Source organism: Mustela nigripes, chromosome 7 (genome assembly GCF_022355385.1).
Source record: "Mustela nigripes isolate SB6536 chromosome 7, MUSNIG.SB6536, whole genome shotgun sequence".
Taxonomy (NCBI): Eukaryota; Metazoa; Chordata; class Mammalia; order Carnivora; family Mustelidae; genus Mustela; species Mustela nigripes.
In genome coordinates this window covers 441,116-468,158 of record NC_081563.1, presented here as the reverse complement: position 1 = coordinate 468,158, position 27,043 = coordinate 441,116, and the positions used below count along the sequence as shown (strand labels likewise).

The following is a 27,043-nucleotide window of genomic DNA, read 5'->3' as shown; positions in this document are numbered from 1 at the left end:
CTGCCGGTCCCTGAGCTCTGCGGGCCGGTGTCATGCCTCCTCCGGGGACTCCCCGACTCCGAGGGACACAGGCCTGTGGCTGCATTCAAAGCTCGCCCACCCCGGTGTGGCCCTCAGGCCCGTTTCTGCAAACCGAAGCCCATTCGTGCCCTTCACCCACCGTCAGCCAGTCGTCGGTCCTTCCGTTGGCCGACTTGTGCGCACGTCGTCTTTGTAAAGGAAAGACCGTCACCGATGGGAAGAGAACAAGAGCACTCGGGGACGCATCCCCTCGGCTTGGTGTCGGGGCCGATGCGCGGCCACAGGGGGCTCCGTCAGGAGGATGAGTGGGCCCCATCCCCGTCTGCGCCGTCAGTGACGCCGGGGGCTGGCGGGAGGGGCCGGGCATCCCCGACCACCGTCCGACTCTGAGGTCAACCTCCAGTCATCTAAATGAGCCCCTTTTTAAGAAGAAAATGAAATCCTGGGATCCAAACTCAGCTAACGTTCCTGATAAAGTTAGAGTCTTCATCCAGGCTTCGCCCGCGGCTCTCCTGACAAGTGGCCATCCGCCCGGCCAGATGCTTGCGGGAGGCCTGCAGGGTCCAGGATTCAGCCTGGCGCGGGCCGCCCCAGCTCCCTGGGGCCACACGGGTCACACACCGCAGGCTCCGAGCGGGAGGCGGGGACCTGTGGCCCTTGGGCCGGCTCTCGGGCGGGAGCCGCACGCTGTGGCATCGGCGGAATCTGGGGATCCTCACACATGGGCCCTGAGCACGGCTTCCCTCTGGCTGCTTCCCTGGACGTGAGGGGAAGCGCAGGAGAGGCTGGGATGCGGTCCCGGACTTGTGACTTCGGCAGACGGCTCGCACGGCTGCGGGCAGGGCATGGTCACGGCAGCTCACCCTCCGTGCGCAGGGGCGGCGGGTCCTGCCATCGGACGCCAGTGAGCTACGCTGTGTGGCAGGAGACCTTGTGTGTGCACGGACGCCCTGCGGAGGTGGAGGAGAGTCCCCGGCTGGCTGAGCCTTCTAGCAGCTTCCAGTTCATGGTCACCCTCCTCCGCTCTCCCAAGGACTCATGATCGGGATGGGCACTCCCTGTGTCTCGCACTGACTCCTGACTGTCCTGGGGCGGCTTTTGAACAGAAGCTTCTGGAGATGAGACTCAGGAGGGCATGTAATTGCTCTTACTCTCGTACTGAATTTAAATTCCTTTGAGGCCTCAGAGAAATCCTAGTGGGTGTGAGGAGGGTTTGCCAGCTCTTCTGTCGACCGTGGTTTGGCGTTGTGCGTACGCACCAGTGTACGGTGAGCTTAAACCGAATGCTGGGCCGTTCTTGGAAGGCTGTGTCATTTAAGTAACTGCATAAATGCAACCTAGAAAAGGGAATTGTTTGGAAGGTTTTAAAAAAAAATGTGTCATTTTAAGGAAGAAATCAAGAAAAGATTTCGGCGCATGTTAGAGGAACACGACACGCAGGAGCCTTTCCGAAGTCAGTCTGCACCAAGCCAAGAGCGGCTCTTGGGAAAAGCAGAGAGCCTGATGTGGGGCTCGATCCCAGGACCCTGAGACCATGACCTGAGCCGAAGGCAGAGGCTGAACCCACTGGGCCCCCCACGTGCCCCTAACATTGGGATTTTAAAGAACTGTCACGTGGGCCGATGCAGCGGCTCAGCCAGGTGTGGAGGGAGCAGCTCCTGCAAAGGGCTCTGGAGTCCAAGCGCACCGGAGCACCGGGCTTCGCTCTCCGACCTGAGCAGTGAAGGTCAGTAAACGTCCTTGAGTGGTTTCCAGGGAAAACACGTCCATGCCCCCGCTCACTCCTGACGTGCAAGCACACAGCATTTCCTCGGGCAACGTGGTGAGGCGTTTCTTCCCTCTGAGCTGGAGGCATCGCTCACACGAGGGTAAATCAGTCAATTCAGTCAATTAAGGGAAACAGCGGAACACGAGGGGTGTGTTCAATGTCACTATGACCCACCGTCAGTCCGAGAGCTCCCTTTCCTCTTTCTAGCTGGACTCGGGCTGCGCGTGGTGACAGTTAAAAAGCCCACAAAGGTCATAAAAAAAAAAAAAAAAAAAAAAAAAGGTCTGACAATCCTGTCGAAACTTCTTACATTGACTCGTGAAATAAACGGCAGTCGTGTTCCTGGATCGGACCGACAAGCCCCGCACACACCTTCACCCCCGGGTTTGAGCTCGACGGACGTGTTCTTCCCGCACTGACCCAACGTGCCGTCCGGTCAGGAAGACGAGCGGGGAAGTCGTTTCTGTGGCGTGTGATGGATCCCTGTGAAGATCCTGGATGCGGATGTGGGACACAGAAGTGCAGAAGTGGCGGCCGCGGGTGTGGCGAGGAAAACCTGCTGGGGACGAGGACGTGTGAGGGGGCAGCTGACGGGGACAGAGAGAGAGAGAGATTCCGGTTAACGGGGCGGCAGGACGGCTCGCGGAGAAGTCGGTTTCGTTTCTCGGTCTGTCCATGGTGCCGAGAAAAGGCGGGTACGTGTGAGCCCTTGACAGTGTGAAGGAGCGGACCGAGGAGGGGCACAAGCGGAATCCATGAACGTGGGGACGAACAAGTGAGCGAGAGGGGCTGATCTAAGGCGCTGGCCGGGTAGTTTGGAGAAGGCACCACGGGGAATGACCAGGAGACCAGTCACGTGAAATGAAGCTTGAGGGGTAATTAGGAGCATCACATCTCCTGTGAAATCCGTCGAAGGCTTCAGTAAAGAACCCGTGAAGCCGAGGAGGAAGGAAGGTCCGGTGTCTCTTCCCAGGGTCGTCAGGCAAGTCAGCACGGAGGAGGGGCTTGAGCAACAGAGACGTAATCCTGGCGGAGCTGCTGGTGGGGCGGCTGAGATCCCTGAGATCCGGGGCGGCTGAGATCCTGGTGTCCGAGATCTGGGTGTGGGCACACGGGTTTCCCTGGAGGCCTCTCTACGGGGTCGGGCCGGGCCCTGCACTGTTCTCACACAGCTGTCCCTTCCTGCATGTGTGACCCAGGCAACAAGTGCTGTCAGGACACGGTCCCACTGGAATTCGGCCCATTCTGAAGCCCTCACTCAAGTTCCTCTCGAAGGACCCCATCTCCGGGTGCACCCGAAGGGCGGAGGTTAGGGCTCCGTCGGGTGGACTTTGAGGGCACACGGGTTAGCGCTCAGCACGCTGAAGGAAGCGGCGGCCAGACTGCCCCTCCCCTGGGGCCCAGCACGGGACCGCTGCGGGACTCTCTTCTCTCCTGACGGCGGTGAAGTCAAGCCGGCCCCTTCGGCACTCACGGCCGGCCACGGGGAAGCACAGCCGTCGTCATGGCGGACGCAGTGGGTAAGAGACACGCAAGGAGCTGCCCGGCAGGTGCGTGCACCGGGGTCCCTGGGAGGTGGAAACGCACACCTGCGTTGCCCTGCGCCTCCCCTTGGTTTCAGAAGCACACGGAGTCTCATTTCACCTCCAGACACGGTTCGTGCTGGGAACGCGCGGCTTTTTGCGACCCAATAGGTTCTCTTGCCGTGAGACGTCCACGTAGCACTGACAGACGTCCACGCAGGACAGCGGGTGGAATCCGGACTCAGGCAGGCCTCCCTCTGCCGCAGTAACGAGCGGCCACATTGCAACTGCTGTCAACACGGGCGCGGGGTCGCGTGGGCTCTGCCCTCACGGTCATCCAGGGACCCGGCTGTCAGGACGGGCACTCGACTCCTGTCACTCTCTCCTACAAGCGACGCACCCGCCCCAGCCCGTCCCTGCCCCCGCCCCCCCCCGCCCCCCCCCCCGACCCCCCCCCCCCCCCCGGCTGCCAGGAAGCCACCAGGCTGCTCTCATGTCCCTCAGGACCCTCAGGACCTCTGGGGCCTCTTTCTCCACCAGAGCACGGGTCGGCTGTTCCAGCTGACCCCAGCCGCACGCGGGCCCGGGGGGCCACCAGCCTGTAGGGGATACCCCTGAGCCTCCGTTCTGGCTGAGGCTGGGACCTCCACAACATGGGGTCCCGTCAGGCGAGAGCCCACAGGGCCACTTAGGGCAGACAGGAGTCCCCGGGTGGTCAGGGCTGGGGTCTTCTCACATGCACCCCAGACTCCTGGGCTCACGGGAGGAGTCTCTGATGCGCACATGCCCGAGGCCCTCGCTGCCTGCCCGCCCACAAGAGCCGCTGTATCTGCTCCTCTTGGGGTCCCCAGGCCAGTGGTTGGCTTGAACTCCCAAGTCCCTCGGGACACAGCCCACATGGTGCATCAGGAAGGACCGCTGTGCAGGCTCAGCTCTGGGGGAGACCCGTGGGCAGGACCCGCTGCTTCGGGAGGGCTGCTACCGACGGGCCCCGTGCCCCACTCCCTCGGGGCTGGACGCGCTGCCCTTCCTGCCGCAGACACGGACGAGGACGGAGCTTGTCGACCAGCAGGGGACACGCCGGTCATTTCAAGGTGCGCAGGCTGGCCGGGCCGGGACGAAGGGGCAGGAAAGAGACCTTCCCAAGGGCTTCTCTTTTTACCTGGATTGCTTAAAAATTTAGCCACGAGGGTGTGTATTAGAAAACCGTCTATATTTTTGTAAACAATAAAAGGGATTTCAGAAAATCTCCTGAGGCTTGGTCGTTAATGACTGACTTGCCGAGACATGAAGACTCGACATGGAACCAATACTCGGTTCTGGCTAAAACCCCCGAGTCCGTTTGTACCTTTCACAGAAGCACACGTTGCATTAGAAAAAAAAAAAAAAAAAAAAAAAAAAAAAGTGGGTTTGGGAGGGAGACAAACCATAAGTGACCCTTAATCTCACAAAACAAACTGAGGGTTGCTGGGGGGAGGGGGGTTGGGAGAAGGGGGTGGGATTATGGACATTGGGGAGGGTATGTGCTTTGGTGAGTGCTGTGACGTGTGTAAACCTGGTGATTCACAGGCCTGTACCCCTGGGGATAAAAATATATCATATGTTTATTAAAAAAATACATTTACATTTAATTAAAAAAAAGTAAAAAAAAAAAGAAGGAGCACATGTCGGCTCCCTTGTGACTGCAGGGACGCATTTCTCTCGGTCTGTGTGGCTGATCTCACGCCTCGTGGTGCGGAGGTTCTTTCTCAGACACACGCAACTCGGGTCAAGACATTTTGTGGTTTTACCTAATAGGCAATCACAACATCGTGTGTGTTCTGGAACCCGGGAGTTTCCCTGCTGGTTTTAGTAATATTTCACAAACGAGTTTTCTGAGTGTGAGAAACGTAGGACACGGAGCGAAGGGAAGTCTGTGCGTCCGGCAGGGAGGGCGCCTTGCCTCGCCCCGCGGTCAGGTGTGTGTTTCCTCGTTCGCGGGTGGGACGCATAGCGCCGGCTCGGGGCTCACGCTCCGTGCGCAGAGACAGCCTCTGAGATGGCCGGTGTCTGTGGGTTCTGCACACGTCCGTCCTGCAGCCTCCACACAGCGTCCCCGTCCAGCTGCCCCCACATGAGAGGGCAAGCCAGCTGCCGAAATCGGCAGGTCGCACAGGGTGGAAAGCCATCCTACCCCCGAACACGCATGCGACATCGAAGAGTCTGCGGACAGTACCCGCGCAGGCCTCCAGGGGCTCCTCGTGCCGGGAGCGGCACTGCAGGGAACCAGGGTGGTCACAAAGACAGCGCAGGCCGCCGTCCTCAGACACTGCGTCCTGGGGTCCGGGTCCCGAGCTCCTGCTGTCTGAGAGACGGGGGCTTGCTCGTGCACCCGTCACTCCGGGAACTCGGGGGCTTCGGTGTTCCAGGATGTTAAGTTTCACCCATGCCTGGAGGACCTCAGCCACCGCCACTGCCTGGACCGGACTCCTGGGCTGCTGGCTTCCCTCCCGCCCTCCTCCTGCCGGTCTCGCGGCTGCTATCCGCCCGGCTGGGGAGCTGGTGGGGCGCGCCGGCCGTGCAGACCCCGTGGGCTGCTCTCTTAGTGACACTGTGAGTTTTCCGATTAGTGAACATATTATTTTTTATCAAAGAAGAGCTCAAAAGCAATTAACGTAAAATATTCCGATTACAGATGAACTCAATCTCTTCTTGCTGCCCAACGATACATGATCCGTCCCGGACAAAACCACACTTCCCTGTCACGTCGCGGACTTCCTTACAGTGAAAACCATCAACTTCGTACGTCTGCCAAAAATTACATAGCGTTGCTTACTTGGATCTCTTCATGCTAGACACTGTGTAAGGAGCGGCCTTCAGGCCCCGGCCTTGGTGCGTCTTTGCGCTGGAGGCGTCCCACTACGCTGCAGGCTCGAAGCAAACAGCGCCCAGCGCCGAGTGAAGGGACACTCCAGGGCTGTGTCACGAGGTCACAGGGGTCAGGGAGCAGGGCCCAGAGGGACTGGCCGCAGTGACAGAACGGAAGCTGAGAGGGAGGACGTGAGCCCACGGGGCACGGGGATGGGGTGGGGAGTGCAGCTGGGTGACGCCGACGGCCGCGGACCAGGGAGCAGGGAAGACTGGGAAGGTCGGATAAGCGAGAACTGGGAGACTCTTACGGAGGAAGGAGCCCCTTGTCTCCCATAGGAATTCCTAGAGTGTTCCGGGACGTGGTTTTCTTTGCTCGTTTACGGTCTGTTTGTCCTTCATGCGTCATCATCCCTATGAATTTCCAGAAGCTTCCATCACGAGAGCCACTCACAGGCCCAGTGAGGCCAAATGCCCCATGCCTCCCCAGGCCTGGCTTGCGTCCACCGGCAGAGAGCACACACACCTTCTTTTCATGCTGTCACTGTGTTCCAGCACATTCTGTTTCTCCTAAGAAAACCTCTCTCAGGTCACGGCCCTTCCCGCTGGCGTGTTGCCAATGCTGAGAGACACACGTAGGAGGTTCCGAGGCTGACCCACGGTGGCCCCTCCAGGAGCCTGGGGAGGACGCCTGGGGCTGCTTCCCCGCCCTTGGGCCTGCGTCTGTGCGCGGGGAGGGCCGGGCGGCCGGCATCTGGCCAGCTCCGGGCTACCTTCCCACACACGCTGGCCGGGAGGCAGCCGGGCCGCGCGGGGCGCCCACCGCTGAGTCACCCTCCGCGGCCTCCGGGGTCCGAGGCTGCCCCGCGGCTCTGCCGACGCCCCCGTCGCGCTCCGTGAGTTCCTGGCGGACTCAGGCGTCCCTGACGCTTGTCGTCCCCGCTTGGGAGGAGGCGCCGTTCCCCGCGCTGACCGCCCGACACGGGGCTGACCGGAGCGGCCCGGCCCGGGCAGACCGACTGCGCTCCCTCGGGTCGGCCCCTGGTCCGGAAATGCCGCACGACCGAGCGCACCGGCTGGGGAGGGGTCTCTGGCCGCGGCTGCCGCGGGCGCATCTGGGACCCCGGGGCGCATCTGGGACCCCGGGGCGGAGCGTCCCCACCGGGCTCCGGGTTCTTGCGCTCCGGACGGCGACAGCCGGCGGTGCGTGCTCGGTTCCCGGCGACCGTCCTGATGGCCACGGCGGCTCCGGCTGGTCGTGGGAGGTCTTGGCCCCGACGGGGTCTGTGCTCCCTCGGTGGGCTGGGCCGGGCGCGGCCGCCCTTTCTGGCCATGCGAGCTCCGGGGAACAGCCGGTCCGGGGCCGTCCTGAGGTTCCTCCGGTGTCGCCCCCGCAGCCGCCCTCCTGCGCTCGCGCCGCGCCCAGAGCGCTGGGAAAGCCGCGTCCCCCTCCGCCGCCCTCCGCCGCCCGATGCCCGCGGCCCGCAGTCCGTACACGCGTGGAGGCGGCTTTCCCGGCTCCGGCTCAGGGGTCGCGCCCTGGGGCTCCCAGCGTGGCCCTCGCAGGAGGAGGGCGGACCCTGCTCAAGCCCCTGAGGGTCCCCCAGCCGGGGCAGGGGTCTCCTGCTCCGTGTCCACCCGTCCGGGCTTGGGGCCCTTCCGGAGACCCGGGATTCACACAGCCGCGTCCGCCCCGTCGGCGGAGGCTCCCGTGTCCCTCCGGCCGCCTCCTCCCCGCACGCGCACCTGTCGCAGGAGCTGCCCCGCCCTCCTCGCGGGGCCTGGATGCCCACCACCCGCACTGAGCACCGGGGCGTCCTGCCCGGGACCGAGGGACGGCCGGCCTCCCAGTCTTTGTGTCCGCGGGCAGCCCCGGGGGAAGGGTTTGGTCACCGGAGGCTCGTGCTCAGAACTGAAGTGGATGAATGCGGGATCCTGAGGCGTCATGATGCCCAAATGCTCGGCAGCCGGCATCGCCCTTACTCCGGGCCTCCCCTCGCCTCCCTGCCCGAATGGGGTCCGCATGCCCCGAGCCATCGGAACGCCCCAGACGTGCTTCCCGCCCTTCTCAAGACCTGTGCTCCGGGTCTGCTCCTCGGAGGCCTGAGCCTCCCTGACCCCCGTCCCTGTCCCCCTGTGGGCACAGCACGGAACAGCCTCCCTGGCCAGCAGGGCCACAAGCCTCCAGCAGGCCGTTAACCACGCCCGGGGTGCGCGGGTGCCGAGGGCACCTCTGTGTCCCCAGCCGTGAGCATGTCCACACCCGGCCTGTGCTCCAGAAACGCTTTCTGATGAAGCAGGAACACAGCCACGGCGTTTGAACTCTGAGCCCGGGTGCCGGGTATCTGAGGCCCCGGCGAACACACCAAACAGGTTCTAATGAAGTTGCCTGGACAAAAGCCGTTCCCGGACCAGATGCAGCCCATGGTCTGTGGCCTGCTGACCCCTGCTTTCAAGAACTTAAAGATTCCCATTAATTAAAAAAGCAGAGACCGCCACGCAAATTATTTACATGACATCTGCCATGACCCCAAAATGCTCACCCGTGGGTCCAGCCCCACCTTCTGGAGCTTTCCCTTTAGGGCAGGAGGGGGGCTCAGGCAGAAGTTGGCATTATTTAGTCCGTCCGGAGGACGGAGGATCTGACAGTAAGGGGGGGCCGTGGCCCAGGCCTGGGGCCTGACCTGGTCCTTTTCAGACGGGTCTGGGTTCACAGTGAGCTCTTACACGAAGGCACAAAAAAATCCCTCATTCATCAAAGAACATTCCATAAAGCCGCCAGCAAGCCTCTCGGCTCCCAGGCTTCAGTGAGAGGAGGTTTTGTAGAGAAACCCCCGGAACACCTTGAAGCTGATCTCAGCAGCCGTGACGGGCAGTGGTTCTCACACATTAATCTGTAAAGTTCTTGGAATCTACTCACCACCGCGTCTACGAGGGTCAGGCTCTGTTCCAGGGTGTAAGTCAAGGTTAGACAGAGCCAGACATGTCTACCTGAAGGAACGCGGCAATGCTGGTTTCCCCAGGGGAACATTCTGGATGGTTTTTTTGGGGGGGGTTGCATTTGCCTTGATTCCAATTTTAAAGAAAAAGTTTAAAAACTGTTTAAAGAACAGTTTTTCTCAGGATAAATATATATTATTTAATATTCTCAAATCTGGTGTATATTTAGTGTTAGGGACACATGAAAAAATGCTCCACATCACTCGGCATCAGGGAAATACAAATCAAAACCACAATGAGATATCACCTCACACCAGTCCGAATGGCTAAAATCAACAAGTCAGGAAATGACAGATGCTGGCGAGGATGCGGAGAAAGGGGTACCCTCCTACACTGTTGGTGGGAATGCAAGCTGGTGCAGCCACTCTGGAAAACAGCATGGAGGTTCCTCGGAAAGTGGAAAATAGAGCTACCTATGACCCAGCAATTGCACTACTGGGTATTTACCCTAAAGATACAAACGTGGTGATCCGAAGGGGCACGTGCACCCGAATGTTTATAGCAGCAATGTCCACAATAGCCAAACCATGGAAAGAACCTAGATGTCCATCCACAGATGAATGGATCAAGAAGAGGTGGTATATATACACAATGGAATACTATGCAGCCATCAAAAGAAATCAAATCTTGTTATTTGCGACGACATGGATGGAACTAGAGGGTATTGTGCTGAGTGAAATAAGTCAATCAGAGAAAAAAAATTATCATCTGATCTCCTGGATATGAGGAAGTGGAGAAACAAGACAGAGGAGCGTAAGGAAAATAAAACAAGACAAAAACAGAAAGGGAGACAAACCAGAAGAAACTCTTTTTTTTTTTTTTAAGATTTTATTTATTTGACAGAGATCACAAGCAGGCAGAGAGGCAGGCAGAGAGAGAGGGGGAAGCAGGCTCCCCGCTGAGCAGAGAGCCCGATGCGGGACTCGATCCCAGGACCCTGAGATCATGACCTGAGCCGAAGGCAGAGGCTTTAACCCACGGAGCCACCCAGGCGCCCCGGAAACTCTTAATCATAGGAGACAACCTGAGGGTTGCTGGCGGGGAGGGGTGAGGTGGTGCGGTAACTGGGGACGGGCAGGAAGGAGGGCGCGCGATGGACGGAGCCCTGGGTGTCGCCTGCACCGGACGGACCCCAGAGCTCTACCTCTAAAGCCAGTAATGCACTCTATGCTAAGTAATTGCATTTAAATTCAAAAAATAATATATTCATTATAATACGAGTTACTGTTAGGTACTAATAAAATATGTATCCTTTTCCTCCAACCCAATTCCGTATTATATCCTGTCATTGCCAAGATATAAAATAAACACTTTAGGAAAGAACTCACTAAAAGTGCCTTTAGTAATTCTACACCTGTTTGCTGCCAAAGCCCTTGGAAGATATTTTTAGAAATGTGGATTTGGTTTTCCTTTTGCCAGAAGCATTTCAGTTTGTTCTGCTTTAACAATAATAACATCAAGTTTATGTGTGAATATTACATTATTATGCTTTTGTGAAAACGTCTTACTCTTACTTCACGGGGGAAGGCTGGGCCGTGCGTCTGGGAGTCAGAAGACGACGTGACAATCCCTCCCGGTCCTCTTGGCCTCAGCGACGGGGTCTGTCTGCGCCGTGGCCCTCGTCGGCAGGTGGAGAAGAGAAGGTCCGGGCGGGGCGGGACCGGCGGGCTGTCGGGGAGCTTACAGCCGCGCCGCCCCACCAGGAGAACACCAGCCCCCACCAGGGCACCGCGGCTCTCCACCGGACGGCGTCTAGCTCTGGGCGTTTGCTGTTTTATGACAAGAGGGACTCTTGGACCAAGTTCTAAGCAAAAAACAAAAACCAAAACAATCTCTGGGGGCCCAGCGGAGTAGCTCCTCGACGGCGTACTTGATCCGACCGAGCAGACTTGGGAATGCGTCCGTGACGGACCGTGGAAAGGAGCCAGATGGCCGGCCAACGCCGTTCGCCTCTGCGCGCGGCCGTCGCTGGACAGGAGTCAACAGGAGGAACTTCTTCTCTTTCTCCTCGTCCTCCCTTGTACAGATCTCTCGGGACTTAGCACCGCTCTGAGGCGCACCTGACCTTTTCTCCCTGACTCAGCTCTTTTCCTGTGTTTATTTACTGCGGGCTAGTCAGCACAGGGCGTCCGCTGCCGCGACCTCGCCTGGGCACTGACTCGGGCCACCGGACCGTGCTCCTCATGCCGCGTCCCCACCCCCACCGCCGGCCGACGTCCGAGGGTTTTCTGTTGTTCAGAGCCTGCTTCCTGGCTTGTTTCTCCTTCTCTCTGGACTTTCTCCCTTGATCATTTGTTTCTTAAGTTCCACAAGCGTCTGTTTCTCTGACTCACTTCCCTCCGCGTGATACCCTCCAGCCCCACTCACGTTCTTGCAAATGGCAAGATTTCACTCTTTTTGGTGGCCGGTAGTGTTCCGTAGTGCGTCTGCCCCATACCTTCTTCATCCGTTCGTCGGCTGGTGGACAGTCAGGCTGCTCCCGTGTCTGGGCCCTTGTGGATGCCGGAGACATCAGGGTGCCCGCGTCCCTCTGAATCAGTGTTTCTGTCCTTTGGGTAGCTTCCCCGTGGTGTGGCTGCTGGGTCATACCGTAGCTCTACTGTTCACTTGTTTTCTACCCCAGACTCCGTTTCAAGGGGTCACATTTCTGGTAGGACCTGGGACCTGGCTGAACCAGCACGTAGGGTCACCGCACTCTAAGTGGGACTGTTATCCTGAAGGGAGAGACAATGACTCTCTGGTGTCTCTATTTCAGGTTTGGGAGGACATCTGAGCCGAGGCGTGTCCCACAGCCAAGAGATGTGCAGCATGCCCAGTGAGAACCGGCGTTCACCAACCACAAGCATGGAGCCCTCTGCTGACCTGCTGCCTGAGCTTCCTGTCCAGAATGAGAGGAGCACACCGCACAGAGGCCTGGAAAAGCCTGTCTGCTCGTCTGCACACCCCGAGAATGGATAGTTTCCTTATCTTCTGTAGGGGCGGACAAGGACCCTTTTGGCCAAACAGTTCCTATAACGTTTACTCGTCCTGCGTTTTGGAGCTGAGGTGTATTTAGGACAACAAGGGAATTGTGCGGTCGGCATGTAGCTTCTCCAAAAAGCAGGAACAGAGTTTAGAATCGGAAGCCTGAGAACTGAGCATAGAGAGAGGCTGTCCACACGTGCTTGTGCGGCCGGGCCTCGCATTTCAACCAAGAGACCAAACGCAGCTGGATCCCCTGCTTTCGATGTGGAAATGCTGGGGCTCAGGAGGAGAGTCCGACCCGGAGAGGAGAGAAATGAAGTTTATGGGAATCCTGTAGAGCTGTTCCCGATGTTCAGAATCACTCCCTGTAGCGGGGGGGAGAGGGGGTGTCCGCACGGCCCCCTGCCTGCTGCCCCGTCCCTGCACTGAGCTCGGCTCACTCACGTCTGGTTCCCCCCGTGGCTTCTCCAGCGCCAGGACCAGCCCGGCCTCAGACCTGGGCAGAGGCTGGGCGGCCAGTTTCCTCACCTGCACGGTGAGAGCAAAGATGCACCTACACCAGGTAGGACATGAGCTGAAAGGGGTCCCATGGGTCCAGCCCTCAGCACAGTCTCCATCATGAATGAGTTTCCAATCAGAGATCTGCAGTGGGTCCTACTGACGCCTAATTAAAATGCAAAACTGAGATTTTAGAATTAACCACATCTCCTGAAAGAAAATAAAATAATTTCTGACCCAGCACCGAGAGCCTGGCAGGAGACACCGTCCATGCCCTTGACAAGCTTCTGAACTGGAGCAGTGAGTGTATTTTACCCTGCCCCGGTCTGAGGGGGTCTGAGGGGTGCAGCCTGACCCGTGGGGACCGGACAGGTGCCACAGGAGTGCAAGGGAAGGGCGAGGGGCGCGTGGCCACTGTTCACTTCACACAAAATGACTTGCTGTTTTTTTTTATTCTTTTTTTTTATATAATTTTTTATTTTTTATAAACATATATTTTTATCTTAAAAAAAAGTTGTGTATCTTTTCAAAAAATTGTATGCGTACAAATGTAAACTTTAGTATTGAATCTTCCTGTGAAAATATTATTATTTTCATTATGATCTAGTAAAAGTACACTTCTAAAATCTACAGTTTCGTGAAAATAAACAAAGAATAATCATGATTTATTTTCTCTCAAGTGCAGAAGAAGGCCTCCTACGGCGCAGTGTGTTAGGCTCTTTGGCATAGCACGTGATGAAACTGAGACTCCACGAGATCCGGAGAGACGTCAGCCGCACCCAGAGACGCTGCTGAAGCCGGGGGTCACCAGCCTGGGGTCTGGGTGTCAGCTCTGCTCCTGCCGCCGCCCACCCCAACGTGGACGGGGTGTGTGCTTCAAGGCGGGCGGACAGACAGCTCCAGAGGACGCCGTCGCCCGACGCTCCGTGAGCCCCCTTCTCTTGGAATACGGGTTAAAGCCCCTCGCTCTGCCGGGGCAGCCTTCCGCAGCAGCCAGGCCGTGAGAGGAATTCCGTGTGCCCAGCGCACTGCACCCACCTACCTGCAGACACCCTCTCCATGTCACCGTGTCTGACGAGGGATCATCAGCACTTGGTAAGCCACAAACCCAAAAGCTCCTTCTTCCCGACAGACCGACGAGGGCTGGGTGGGCCGTAGGGGGCGGGCGGTCGTCGCCAAAGCCGGCCCTGGGGGGACACTGGGTGGTCCGCGCCGTGCGCCTGCTTTCCTGCATCTGCCTGTTCCCCTGAACCGGACAGTCTGAGGGTCACGCGCCTCCTGTCCTCGCGCGTGTCCATGTGATCTAGGACCACAGTCTGCCTCTGTGCGATTCAGGAGTCCATGAGTCGCTTTTAATGACAAAAAGAGGACCTTCTTAGAAGTGGCCAACAGTACAACAACCCGGGGAACTATAATACAGGCTGTACTTCATGAATTAGGAAAGTCATTTAAATTAGCACTTAAATTATGTGTTATTTAATTTTATTATAATTTATAAAATTTCAGGATTAATATAAGTAATTAAAATTATTTTACTTTCCAACCTATTTCTCCACATTTCTCAAATCAACACCTTACTGAGCCCCTCCTCGAGAAACAGGGGCCGTTAATGACCCGGGGCTGATGAAACACTTTCCTTGCATGGGGACTCCCAGTGACGGCTCTCAGGATCTTACTGCATGTTTTATGGGAACGCGGCCCGGCTGTCAGCAACGCGGGCGGCGGAGCGTGTGGTGCGGAGTCCGCTCTCAGGGCTCAGAGAATCCCCAGCGGCCCGCCCGGTCTGCCTGAGCGCACCCCGGCCTGTCAGCTCTAAGAATGACCCGACTCTGCAAACTGGTGACGTATTTTATTGGTATCACAACTATAGGCTCGTTATAAAATCACAGAGTTGCAACATTTGCAGGATAATGTCATTTCTTAAGAAAACAATTTAATGTTGCGCGCGCAACAGAAGCACTTTCCTCGCAGTGCTCTGGCTGTCCATGAGTGCGGGGTCCACGGAGGCCAGCTTGGCTGCTAGGAAGGTGTGAACGCAGTGCAGACCGCCGTCAGGTCTGAGAACTCGAGTTCCTGCAAGGAAAAATAAAATAAAATGCTGTGAATCTTAGAAAAGCATATTATGAAACATTCAGTGGATTCTATGCTTTTTGAGCTCCAAGAAAGTCACTCAGGTACAAATACCCTCAAAGTAGGAAGGTTTAAAGTGGGAGGCAGAGACCTGTGGTCGACATGACCATAGCCACGAAGATCCTGGTTCGCGTGGACACCGACAGGCTGGTCTGACCCTGTTATCTCCCGTGTCCCGGAGGTAACTCTTCTGTGCGGGGCCGGGGGTCCCATACCTCAGCCCCAGCCCATGGACACCGGCCGGGGGCGCCCCGGGGAGGCTGTGATGTGGAGTTTGTGCCCCGGACGGTCTTCCCGCTCCCTGCACACCCCACACGAGTGCCCACGACGCATCCGCAAGCAGGTGGATCGGACCCGCCGCTGATGCGGACGGAGCAGATGCGGGTCCTCAGTGTCCTGACGTGCGTGACGGTCGGTGAGTTGTGACTCCTGTCCGGCCGCCACCCTGCGCGATCCATGGGGAAAGAGCCTCACATCTTACTCTGTTTCTTTCTTTTCTACTCTGGCATAATAAAACTCCAAAATAGTGAAAGCCACCAGAATTCCTTCTAAGAGAACTGCTACCTAACTGACAGCTTCACTACACTGTGTGCAAACTGCCTGTGCTACGAGCTGTCGCGAACGTGCGGACAGCTGTGTCGCGACAGCAAGGACAGCCGGCTGGCTCGTCGCGTCCCCGGTGTGCTCCTTTCCATGCCTCTAAGGGCAGGATCTCTGATATTTTAATTTGGGGCAGGACCTCTGGGCCAGGGCAGAGCACACTCGCCCCCCGCCCCGCCCCCGACATCCTGCCCCGACCCCCACCTCAGCTCTTCTCTTGGTGATTCGAGATCTGACATCTCAAAATTGGCTTCACGCTTGCCTTAAGCAGGATGCCTACCTCGGTCCCCTCCTGGACTGTGTAGGCGAGACTTCTTTCTGGAAGCTGCTCCTTTTGTGGGACGGGGACAGGAGGGAGGTGGGCAGCCAGCGTCCTGGGGAGGCTGCCGTGGACCCTGGGAGCGGGGGCAGGGTGTCCACGTGGGCGTGTCGGGCGTGGGGACAGCGGCTCTGCCAGCACACAGAGTCAGCAGGAAGGTGTGTCCGGCACGGAGGACACCTGCTCCCCAGAGGGGCGGACAGGGTCCCTGCGTGACCTCAGTCCTGTGCTCCAAGCCACCCTGATGCCAGGTACAGAACCACGGCCCCTTCACTGTGTTCCACTTTGAATTAAGTTCCTCCCTCGCATGAGAGCGGATCTCGACCGTGACAGCGGCAGGACGGACGGTCGCTGGTCATCTTCGCATTTTCTGAGTCCTGCGCGAACTGTCCCAGTAGCTGAGACACACGCTCCTACGGGAGTGTCCTACTAGTCACACGGCTGCTGCCACATCACCTTACCCGGCAGCCCTCCCATCCCTGGCAGGACCCAGAGCGGCCCAGACCCCATGCCCGAGTCAAGGCAAGCTGACCCCCCGGGTGTGCCCACACCCACAACGATGTTGACACCCAGAACTGACCGAACGCCCCGAGTCCATCTTTTCCAGATGCCCTGAGAGCGGCTCACATAACACGGTCGATTCAGGCCGAGACCGAGGGCTGTGTGGGGCCGCTGGCTTCTTGCCGCAGGTCCCCGCGAGGCTCTCTGGGTGACACGTCCGTGGCTGGGCCCGGGTGACGGCGGACTGTGACACCGGCCTGCGGCCGACAAAGGCCTGACCCAGAGACATCCCCACGCGGGGCGAGAAAGACATGGGAAGTGCCGGGACCCCCCGAGCAGCGGTTTCCCGAACTGTCCGATGGTGACGGGCGCCGCGGAGTAGTTCTCTGCTCACCGTTCAGAGACAGATTAAGAAGGCACAGGTCACGGGGGTGCAGGCTGCCCCTATGGGGTCCGTCGCGTTGTCTCCCTCTGAGCACGACGTCGGCAGCTTTGTCCCTCAAACTGGCCTGACTGGTCCCATGGGCGGTTCGTTTAAATGGAGCCTCAACGCTGAGTGTCCTCACAGGGCCCAGATTCCCCCTCTGTCTTTTCCCATGTTCCTGTACCTCACGGGCGGTATCACGGGAATGTCGGCTCACGGTAGCTTCTGGAAAGAGCCGTCCTGCGCCTGTTCTGCTCCCGGAGGCCACACGGCACGTTCCCTCCCCGGCTGAGAGCGCGGCGGCTCCTCTCCTGCGCGTCTCTGTCTTCATCAGCTGAACACGGAACCAGGCCAGTGCGTCCGCAGGTCCCAGGGAAAGTGAGAGGTTTCCCAAGGCGTGCCCCAAGTTCACGACTGCCTGTGCTGCAGCCCGGTCTGGATTTTCCAGGCCCACTCCTCTCATGAATCCAGATGACCAAAACTTCACCAAATGCTACAAGAACAATGCCTTCCCACGTAGTGACGCCTGCGTCGCCGTCAAAGTACCCTGTGATATCGTGGAAGCAGGCGCCCCAGGGAAGCCGCGGGAACGCGCACGAGCATGGACCCCTGAGACCTGCCTGCGCCGACCTCCAAAGTGTTGCCCTCGTGCCCACAGAACACACTGGACTAAGAAGCGGCAGGATTTCGGCAGGAAACTGTTACCGCCCCCTGCCCCGACCCCCGCCGGAGGCCCATCAGTCAAGCAATGGAGAGGACCTGGTGCTGATGGTCCCAGGGCCGTCGTGTTAGTGCAGACTGCATCGTCCATAGGATCCCGGGCACCGGAAAGGCAGGTCGGCTATTTTAGCAGGCGTTGCTGTGGGGGGGCACCCACCTCACCTGGGCCGTCTGGTCCCTCCTGGGTGCTCTGTCCGGTGTCCTAACCAGGGCGCCGTCAGTCACAGGTTCACTAAATGCGCTTCCCCACGGGAAGCACAATTTTGTTCTTTAGACGCACGTGACCTCCCGCTGGGTGCAGGTCAGCTGGCACAGAGGGGCATCTCTGCCAACATCCAAAGTGGAAACGGAACGCTGACCCCATGAGAGGTCCCGGACGCAGCCTGTGCAGAGTCCGGGGGTGCCGCCGAGGCCCCAGACGCACCGTCGCAGACACACCCCCCTGGGGGCGGCCGGCCTGTGCGCACTCCTCCACCTGAAGGCGCCGGGACACTTGGCAAACACAGGGTCACTACGGTGTCCTCACCACGCGCACACAGGGATGTGTGTGTCCTTTCTGGGGTCATTGGCAGGGGAGTACCCAGACGTTATGGGAAACGCAGAGTGCAGGGATGCGTTCCCCGGAAATAATGAACAGAAGCCCCCCACCCCGGAGCCGTGGGGGCTCTCCAGGGGCCACGGCACCAGTCTGCACCCAAGGGGCGCGTCCACGCACGGGCTGCAGGCACAACAGGCTGGCGGCCGGACTGAACACAGAATGCTCCTTTGAGTCGTCTCCCGTGTTCGATACCGAGGATAACCCACCAGGACCGAACTGGAAACCGTCGAGGTGGAAACCCCGGAGCTTCAGTTCCCAGGAGAAAGATAACCATGTGGGATCTCTGAACACAACGATTTCCCCTATTTTCTTCCTGATTTACGTAACGGCGCTGACACGCGCCGACCCTAGCACTCACGACGTCGGTGAGAGGACGAAGGCGAGCCGCTCTGGGGGCTCGCGCTGGAGCAGCTTTGCGGATCCACACAACGGCCAAGGAGGCCGGCGGCCGGGACCAGGGGGTGGAGGTGCTTCCGGGGGCCTGCCCTGGGGTCATCACGTCTCCCACCCGTGGGGAGCAGCATTCCCAGAGTCCCCCAGAGAAAAAGCCGAATTTCTGACCACAGCTCTGAGAGACCAGCTTCTCACCGGTCAGTTTCTCTTTTAAAACACGATCAATCAATGGGGCGCCTGGGTGGCTCAGGGTGAAGCCTCTGCCTTCGGCTCAGGTCATGATCTCAGCGTCCTGGGATGGAGCCCCGCATCGGGCTCTCTGCTCAGCATGGAGCCTGCTTCCTCCTCTCTCTGCTGCCTCTCTGCCTACTTGTGATCTCTGTCTGTCAAATAAATAAATAAAATCTTTTAAAACACGATCAATGCACAGATACCCTGGGATGCTACATCAACACCATCCCGGGTGGGAGACGTGAGCCTCTGGGAGGTCTCTGCGGGGACCAGAGCCCGCCAGCCGCCGGCAAGCTTCCTCGGAACAGGAGCATCACGGCTGTCGCCACTGCTGGCCCCGAAATTCAAGTCAAGAAGCGTGTTTTCCACTTGTCGGGAAAGAAGAGGCCAACTGAGAGACGAGGGAAGACTCTGTCAGCCAACAAACCTCCCTGTTTAGGAGGCAGGAAATATCCTCCTTATAGAAGTCGTTCGAGCAGAAAACGCGTTCTTGCCAGTTTCCACACTTGCCAAAGAGGAAAAACACCACCAGGTCCTCATGTTTAATGGAAGCGGGCGCATATGTCCTGGGAGATGCGCCTTTACGGAAGCTAGTGCACGGCAACCGAGGGAAAGGCAGTCCTCCGGGACCGGACGCGTTTCTGTCACGAAATACACTTTTTTCCTTCAGAAACCAGATTGTGTCTAAGAACGAATGTGATTTGTATATATTTGGCTTTCTGGCGCACTTGATGATTGGATTTCGTATCTTCACAAATTGGGGTGATTGCTTTCCAAAAAAAAATAATAATAAGTTTCCTGGGAAGAAAAATGATATATAACATTCTTCTGCCCGGAAATCTCTCCTGGCAAACTGTGCAGAGGGTACCGTCTCTTTTCTAGCATTATCGAGGAAAACCCTTTAGAAGGAACTCAGGGGCTCACGTCCATCCTTGTTAAATTCCGCGAACTGAATCTCGGCTCCGCTCTAACACTATCAGCTCTGGACCTGTGCACGTGAGGTCCAGGCGCAGGAACTCAGAACCGTGGGCTCCACTTCCGGTCGAGCACGTAGTGTCCCTGGGTGTTCTGTAGCCAGAACCCCAACTTCAACGTGGTCTACTCCCCCGGTTTGCCTTGCTCAGAGAGATGGACACGCTCAGCGATGCCCTCCGGATGCGGCACTCCCACCAGATGCCCCCACGGGAGAGGCAGCTGCAGGAGGACAAAATGCAGGCAAGCGTGGTGTTTAGGAGACGTGTGCACACACGTGTGCACTCAAACATGTGCGCACACGCGCACATGTGTGCGGGCGTGTACTCAGACATGCGCACACGGGAGGCAGGTGTGTGTGCGTGTGTGCTGTGCACACGTGAGTACACACGTGTGCAAACACATACCGGCACGTGCAGCTGTGCACTGATCATGTCCGCACATCTGTGTACATATGTGCATGTGTGTGCGGGTGTGTTTATACACACACATGTGCGTGCCTCTGTACATGTACACATGTGCACGTATTGCACATGTGCACGTGTTCCTTTCAAGGAAAACTAAGAGGATTTTCTTTTTTGTGACACCAATACTAAAACAAGGTCTTCCTACACCCGTTAATTTTTTATTCATTAAAACATAAAATACTGCATCTGTCCATTTCGTTACACTTTCTTCAAGCAGTTCAAGAGCTAAACTATTTCAGGGAAGCATCTGGCAGAATATAGGAGCTTTGCAGAAACTGCTGTGTTCTCAGTGAAATAGATATGCCAAAATTTCACTTTCTGTTCACTTTACATATAAAACAGGGTGAGGAGGTAGATGTTATCATCCAGACTTTTTTTTCCTCTATTTTGGCAATGTCCCCAGAACTCAAGAATACCCCGTGCCCTTATGCTACTACCCTTCTGCAGGAAACAGAAAATGTTCCATGATCATGGGATGTTGCTAAGTCTACTACAAAAATCCTCTCACCGGCCAACCTATGGAGAAGAATCCTAAGATGTGACCTGACACATTTAAAACGGCAACACCTGCTCAGACTGATGTGTGTGGTTAAGAATTAACCGTACAGAAGAGGCTAATATGATTATTCTGGATTTGAAATAGGTTTGAGTTCAAGCGTATGAGTCAGGAGAAGTCACAGAGGCTCCAGAGGAAGCATGAAATCCCAGCACGATCGGACTTGTAAACACTTGTCCCACGAGGAATTTCAAATAGCGATTTTACCTGCTCCCTCTATAACCAAAAACATGGCCTGATTGTCTCCCAGGCTATTTTCTCTGATATAATTTCAATCAAATTAGTGTTTTCTGTAAATTTCAGCAATGCTTCTGTTCAAAGGCGTCCACACTGTGCCCTCCGACAGATCGAGAAGCTGTAACCAGGACATGAAGAGTGACCAGGTCTCCGTGTGGAAAACCACCCAGTCAGCCGTTGAGAGAAACCCCCATGTCTGCATCACGAGGGGGAACGATCTGCGCTTCGTCCTGCCGTTTGGAGGAAGAATCTTCACAGAGAAGAGAAGAAAACCACAGACAAGTCTTCCTCAGACCGTTTTCTGACTGGCATATTCCTCGGCAGCAACACCGCTGACCGTGTGAAAGGCACCGTCCCCTTCCCACGAGGCCCCCTGACAGATCAAGACCTGAGACGTCACTCACAGCCCCATAGACTCAGCGGTTTCAAAGCAGCCCACGGAATCCAGGCGCTCAGCGAGCCAGGACAGGTCAGTGCGTCCTGGCCCGTCCTCCCAAGCCAGTGAGGCACTCGCCGACTCTGCTTCCCCAAAAGCTGACCCAGTGTCCATCCCCACCCATCCCGCTGGAGCACAGCCCTGCTCCGAACAGCAGACGGGACTCGGATGTATTCGGGAAGGTCGCCAATGGGTAATTAACCACCGGTCACCTGAAATCAGCCCCTGATGTGTTCACACCCCAGCAACCAGCTCGTACCCGAAGTCAGGCTCACTTCCCTCTCCGAGCCCCCCAGAGCGCCAGCGTAGCAGCCAAGCACCCAGCCCATGCGAATATTTTAAATACATTCCGGTGTTTCCTATGAAACAGAGTTGATGAGAGTGGGGCCCCTGTTCTACGCATCTCTGAGCCCCCAACGCCTCGCCCTGAGCCTGTGACCTACCACGTGCTCCGTGTTCCAAACGAGGACATAATGTTCCATATTCAACCAGCAGCCTCCACCCCGTGGGGAAACTCACCTAATCGGCATGAGGGGTCGACGCACTCGGGAGAGCGCAGAGAACCATTCCGGGCCCGTACCCGGCGCTCTGGGCCTGGCTGCTTACGCGTGTTCAGAGTTTCAGGATGATTTCATGTTACATGTGCTGCACAACGGAAATACCCAGCTGGGCCAAAAGGGCTCTATTTTAGAAGCTGGCTCCCGACGGCCTTCAGCTCCCGCTCGCGGATGGAGCATGGGTAAGACTCGCCCGCTTCGCAGGGACCGACCACCCCGCAGAGGAAGCCCGAGCTCCAAGCATTCTGCTACCAGGCAGGGGAAGAAGAGACGCCTCAGATAGCCTCTGGGGACGGAGACGGACGCCCCCAGCTCTTGGGTGTGGCTGGGCTGACACGGACACCAAAACTCAAAGAAGGCTTGACAAAAAAACAAAAAACAAAACCAAAACAAACAAACTAAACCAACATCGAACATGAGTGCAGACGCAAACACCCACTGACAGATTGTTAGCGACCGGAACCCAGTCACACAGGAAGTGAGAACACGCTGCGACCTTGTGGGGTTGATCCCCAGGACGTGAGGCGGTGTCTGTGCTCAAAACCGTTTAATGTCGTTCACGGCATCGGCAGCCTAATCACGAATAGTAAGAGGAGTCATCGCAGTCGATGGAAAAACATGTACGTCTGGTAAAAACCTCCCGGAGGTTGTTTTTTTAAGATTTTATTTATTTTGAAAGAGAGAGAAGGAGAGAGAGCATGGCGGGGGAGGGTCAGAGGGAGAAGCAGACCCCCCGCCGAGCAGGGAGCCCGATGCGGGACTCGGTCCCAGGACTCCAGGATCACGACCTGAGCCGAAGGCAGTCGCCCAACCCACTGAGGCACCCAGGTGCCCCCAGAGGTTTTTTGTTAGTTAGTTTGTTTGTTTTAACGCGTTACAGAGTGTGCACACCACCCGGGAAACGGCATCTTGGCAGTGGCGGGATTTGAACCCAGGACGGCAAAGAGACTGGAACCTAAACCCAGCCCTGCAGACGCTCAGCCACACAACCTGCGCATCTTGATAAAATTCTCAGTAAACTGAGAGGTGGGAACCCCTGCACCCGGACACGCGTCCACAGAAGGCACACGTTAGCGCGGGCAGTGACGAACGCTGATTCCTTTCCCGCTGGGATGAGAAAACAGCGACCATGCCCCTCACTAGCTCCGTCGGTGTCCGCGGCCGCCTGCCCACCGCGACGGGGGAAGCAGGTCACCCGGGACGACGGCCGCGAGCAGAGAGAACAGCATCCTCGTTTGCAGACGACACGCTCATCGCTCCGGCAGAAAAGACCCCACGGCGTCCACGCACCTCCCACTGTCCTGCCTGGGGCCGGAAGAGCGTGTGCTCTTATATTTAAGGCTAGTCAAAATTCTTTTTACTTAAAAGGGACTTTATATCCTTTGAGCATTTTTCTCTTGGGCTGTTTATGTTCTTATTTTCAAACACTTTTCTTCATTTAAAAATACAGCTCTTCAACTGTCATCTGTGTCGGGAATGCTCTTCCGTTCCATTGTGTCATCCTCGTTCTCCACTTTCTACATTTTGCCTGGACCTAGAAGAGCTTAAAAAATATCTTCAGTCTGATTTCTCTGCCTTCCTATTACAGCTTCTGCATAATAAAAACCTTCCCAAGTCTTGCAAACCCCTGGAGGAAGTTGAAAGGAATAGAACCCTCAAAGATAGACAGTTTATCTTCACCATCAGAGTTCCAGAGAACACGATGAGAAATTACTTAAAACAGAAGAGAATAAAGAATATCTCAAGAGGTAAAATAAGAAAACAGAGCAAGCTGCGGATGCGGCAGTCGCACACGGCAGGTGCTGAAATTAAGTGCAGAATAAAATGACTACCGACAAGTGATTTAACACATTTAAAAAGTCATTGTAAGTGCAACAATGGAATACAAAAATTACCGAGGCTCATCAGTTTTGATGACCAGGAAAATACATCTAGAGACATTATGCAGAACACAGCAGAGAGACAAACAGAGAGGAGGAAGGTGTGCCGGGTCGGGTCTTCCAAGAAGACGGGCAGACAAGAGCGAGTCTAGCGGCCGTGGGCCGGGACAAGAAGGAGCCTGGGACCCCAGCCTGAGGGGTCCCCAGTCCAGTTGAGGAGAGGCAGGGCCTCAGGGTCAGGGCAGCAGGGGTGGGTGCGGGGCTGGCCGTACCCCACGCAGGTTCTCAGAGGAGCGCCGGCCCCAGGGCGGCACAGGGAGGCCCGGCGCCGCGGGAGAGCGTGCACGCCGTCGCAGCCTGCAGCAGACGCGGCTGAGAACAAGGCGGCAGGGAAGCAAGGTTTTAGTGATGAAGAGATCATGACTGCGGGAACTGCTAAGGATATTCCCCAGGAAGCAGGGCGGCCCAGAAGGAATCAGGGAACACAGGCTCGGAGAAGCGCTCGCGGGCAGGGGAGGCGGCAGGAGGGCGGCCGCAGCTCGGCCCCAGCCCCGGACCCAGGGCAGAGCCGCACTGGTCCTCGCAGCCGGGGGTCTGCGGACACTGCGCCCCAGCAGGTGCCGGCCGAGCCCGCCAGCTGCCGGGAAGGTCGTCTTGGGCCTGTAGTTCCCACGAACTTCCGCAGGCACGGAAGCGGGGTTCCCTCCGCGCTCTGAACACGTTGTCCCACGGCCCCATGTGGCCGTGGACCCGCCGGCAGCGCCACCCAGACGCTCTCCCTGGCTCTGGGCCCCCTGAGCCCTCCCCGCTCCCGTTCCACCTACGAAAATGGAAATCACCATCAAATCATTTTGATTCTACCCTGATAGAAATGGATCTACTGGTGGAAATGAAGTGTGATCCAAGGACTACGTGCGTTGCCTGAAGCACAGACGATCTTCAAGCGTCCTCCCGAGGACGGCGACCGAGGGGAGGCGCTCCCGGGACTCGCAGGGCACAGGACCCACCTTCCGGCCTGTGTCCTGGCGGGAAGCAAGCTCTGCAGACCCCACGCCTCTCCGCGGCCACCAGCTCCTTCCTCTCCAGTGCATCAAGCGCCTGTTACTGATCCGCATCTACCGCGTTACATAGTTTCACATCAAAGTGATTCCAAATCACAGTGTCACCCAATACGGAAATGAGTTTTTAAATATGATTAAATCTTGCCCACTCAGCGCCGTGTCTGTCCCCGTATGTCATTAGCCAGTGTCTCCCACTTTGTCTCAGTTGCTAAAACGATGTGTTCTCTACTCGGACAAGTCTTACACGTGTGTCATCCTGTTATGACTGTTTCAGAGTTAGTCTCCAGTGTCTTAGAGAAACACGGTGGCTTTAGGGGAGTATCATCCCAACACCCTACGTGCCCATTAAGAATGTTGACATTATAACCACATTAACATCAAAATATAAAACACATATCTTTTATTTGTATTACATCCAGAAAGTTAAAATAGAAAAAATTTCTGAAGCTCAAGTGATGTTTTAAATAACCCTTTGGATTTTAAATGAACTGATTTCTTTTTAAAACCTCATTTATTTGGATTACAACAGCTTTTAATTATAAAACCTAGTTCCTGCTGTGTTTCAAATCCTAAACACAAAATCGGTTGATGGTGACTAGAGATTTTTCTAGAACAATTGCAGGAAGTTCACAAAGCTCAGTTGTTCAACTTCACTGAGGCATCATATCTTTGCAGGATTAAAAAAATGTTCCATGTTTACCTCCAAATCCTGCATTTTGTACTTACCACAGTCACCACTGTGGTAAAATAATGAAGGCATCTGTCCAAGAAATGAAATATTCTACATTTCCAAATTTATTAAACCACATATTTTATCATTTTAAACTGAAAATTGAAAATGATCAAATCTTCAATACTGAAAAAAAGGTACCTTAGAAAGACAGTTCTGTGCAAACTCAAAAGAGAAAAAAATTCTTTAAAAACTTTAGTCCTCAAGAGTTACCTGATAATCATTTTCCAGACATATTAGTATCTTTCCCATATTTAAAACCCAATTAACACATTTAAATTTTTTAAGCAAAACCCAGCTTCAGGTGCAGAATTTAGAAATCCGACCGCATTTTCTCGCAAGCCAGGGCATGTGTCCACGAGTGCACGGGGGATGCCTGCCTTCTCGGGCCCAGGAACCGTCCAGCTTGCAGGGGTGACCCAGGTTGAAAACAGGTGACCCAAGGAGGTCAGCAGGTCTCCCTTCCGATTCCTGGTTTTCTGATTCCTCTTGTTTACTTCCGTTTCACACGACAGGACCACTCAAAGTCTCCGCACGGAGCAGCCTCTCTGCGGGGAGGCCGATGTGGACCGCAGAGAGTTGGGTCTGGGGCAGACACCCAGGTCTGCGGCCGGCGCCCGTTGGTGCGGGACCCCCGCGGAGCGGCCACCCAGAGCAGGGGACGCGGCTTTCTTCAGTAGAAGGTAAGCAGATGAGTCCTAAAATCATCCCACCGAAGTCTGGAGAGACCGTGTCCCCCGGGGACGGCGGTGAGCGGGTGGAGATGAGGGTAGGTGCTCGCCTTCCGGGCGCACGTCACTGAATTCCGGCTCTGCCAGGCCACCTCCCGTCAGCCTCTGTCCTGGTCTGGAATCCCGTCACCGCTGGCTACTCTTCAAGAATGTTCCTCTCCTGGGGTAATGTTCCCGTGAACTCGGAACTGTCCTCTTGGATCGCGAACGCCAGCATCGCAACACCAATAGCTAGCGTGGGAGTTTCTGTTTTTATAAAAACCTAAATCATGGGCTAACTCACCTAATTTTCAGAGAGTGTACAATTTTAAATAACACGATTATTTGAATATATAGGAAAAAGCCATAGATGTTGTCTTGCTCCTTCCCCTGTCCACAGACTCGTAGGGACACGGCACGAGGCTGGGGTGTGTCGTCACATTTTACGCTCATGGTTAAAGATACTGAGGCTTAAAGAGGTGGTTTTCCACCAAGGTCCTCCTTCAAGAACCAAATAGCGGGCGCTTGGACAGCCCAGACGGTCCCGGCTCGATCACGCCCGGACTCCACCCCTGACACGTGCACGGAGCAGCCGCGGAGAGAGCAGAGCCCCGCTCACGGCCTCCGTGAGACGCCTGCGGACAAGAGACCGCTGTCTGGCCAGAGCGGCCCAACAGGCCATCGGGTCCTGCCGAGTCTCTCTGCACTGACGTGGTCCCCACGTCCACAGCCGTTGGATGGGGGGAAGCAGGTCTGGTAAATCCCACTGGACGAGCCTGGGTCTGTGCCCGGAACTGCCGCTGGTCAGCTCCGCGCTCACAGCTGAGTCTCTGGGCATCCCCCGCTCCGTCGTCACTGGGGGGTGAGCGACTTCCGCAGCATCTCAAGCGCTCCCGGGAA

The 27,043-nt window shown here is 56.5% G+C and overlaps 1 protein-coding gene and 1 long non-coding RNA gene across 3 annotated transcripts in view; one reads left to right on the top strand and one right to left on the bottom strand.

Moving 5' to 3' along the window:
* TPO (thyroid peroxidase) overlaps positions 1-10,882 on the bottom strand; it is a 47,431-nt gene extending 36,549 nt beyond the window's left edge. The window contains exon 1 of the mRNA XM_059405061.1: positions 10,674-10,882. The gene's annotated coding sequence lies outside the window, so the exon portion shown is untranslated. The remainder of the gene's footprint in view (positions 1-10,673) is intronic.
* Positions 10,883-11,565: 683 nt separating this feature from the next.
* LOC132021092 (uncharacterized) lies at positions 11,566-27,043 on the top strand. Of its 2 annotated transcripts, XR_009405243.1 has the most exons (4): positions 11,566-12,685; positions 13,302-13,716; positions 25,949-26,116; positions 26,252-27,043. It is a non-coding gene; the product is annotated as an uncharacterized LOC132021092 (long non-coding RNA). The 2 variants fall into 2 exon arrangements; XR_009405242.1 differs by having other exon boundaries at positions 11,567-12,685; positions 25,949-27,043.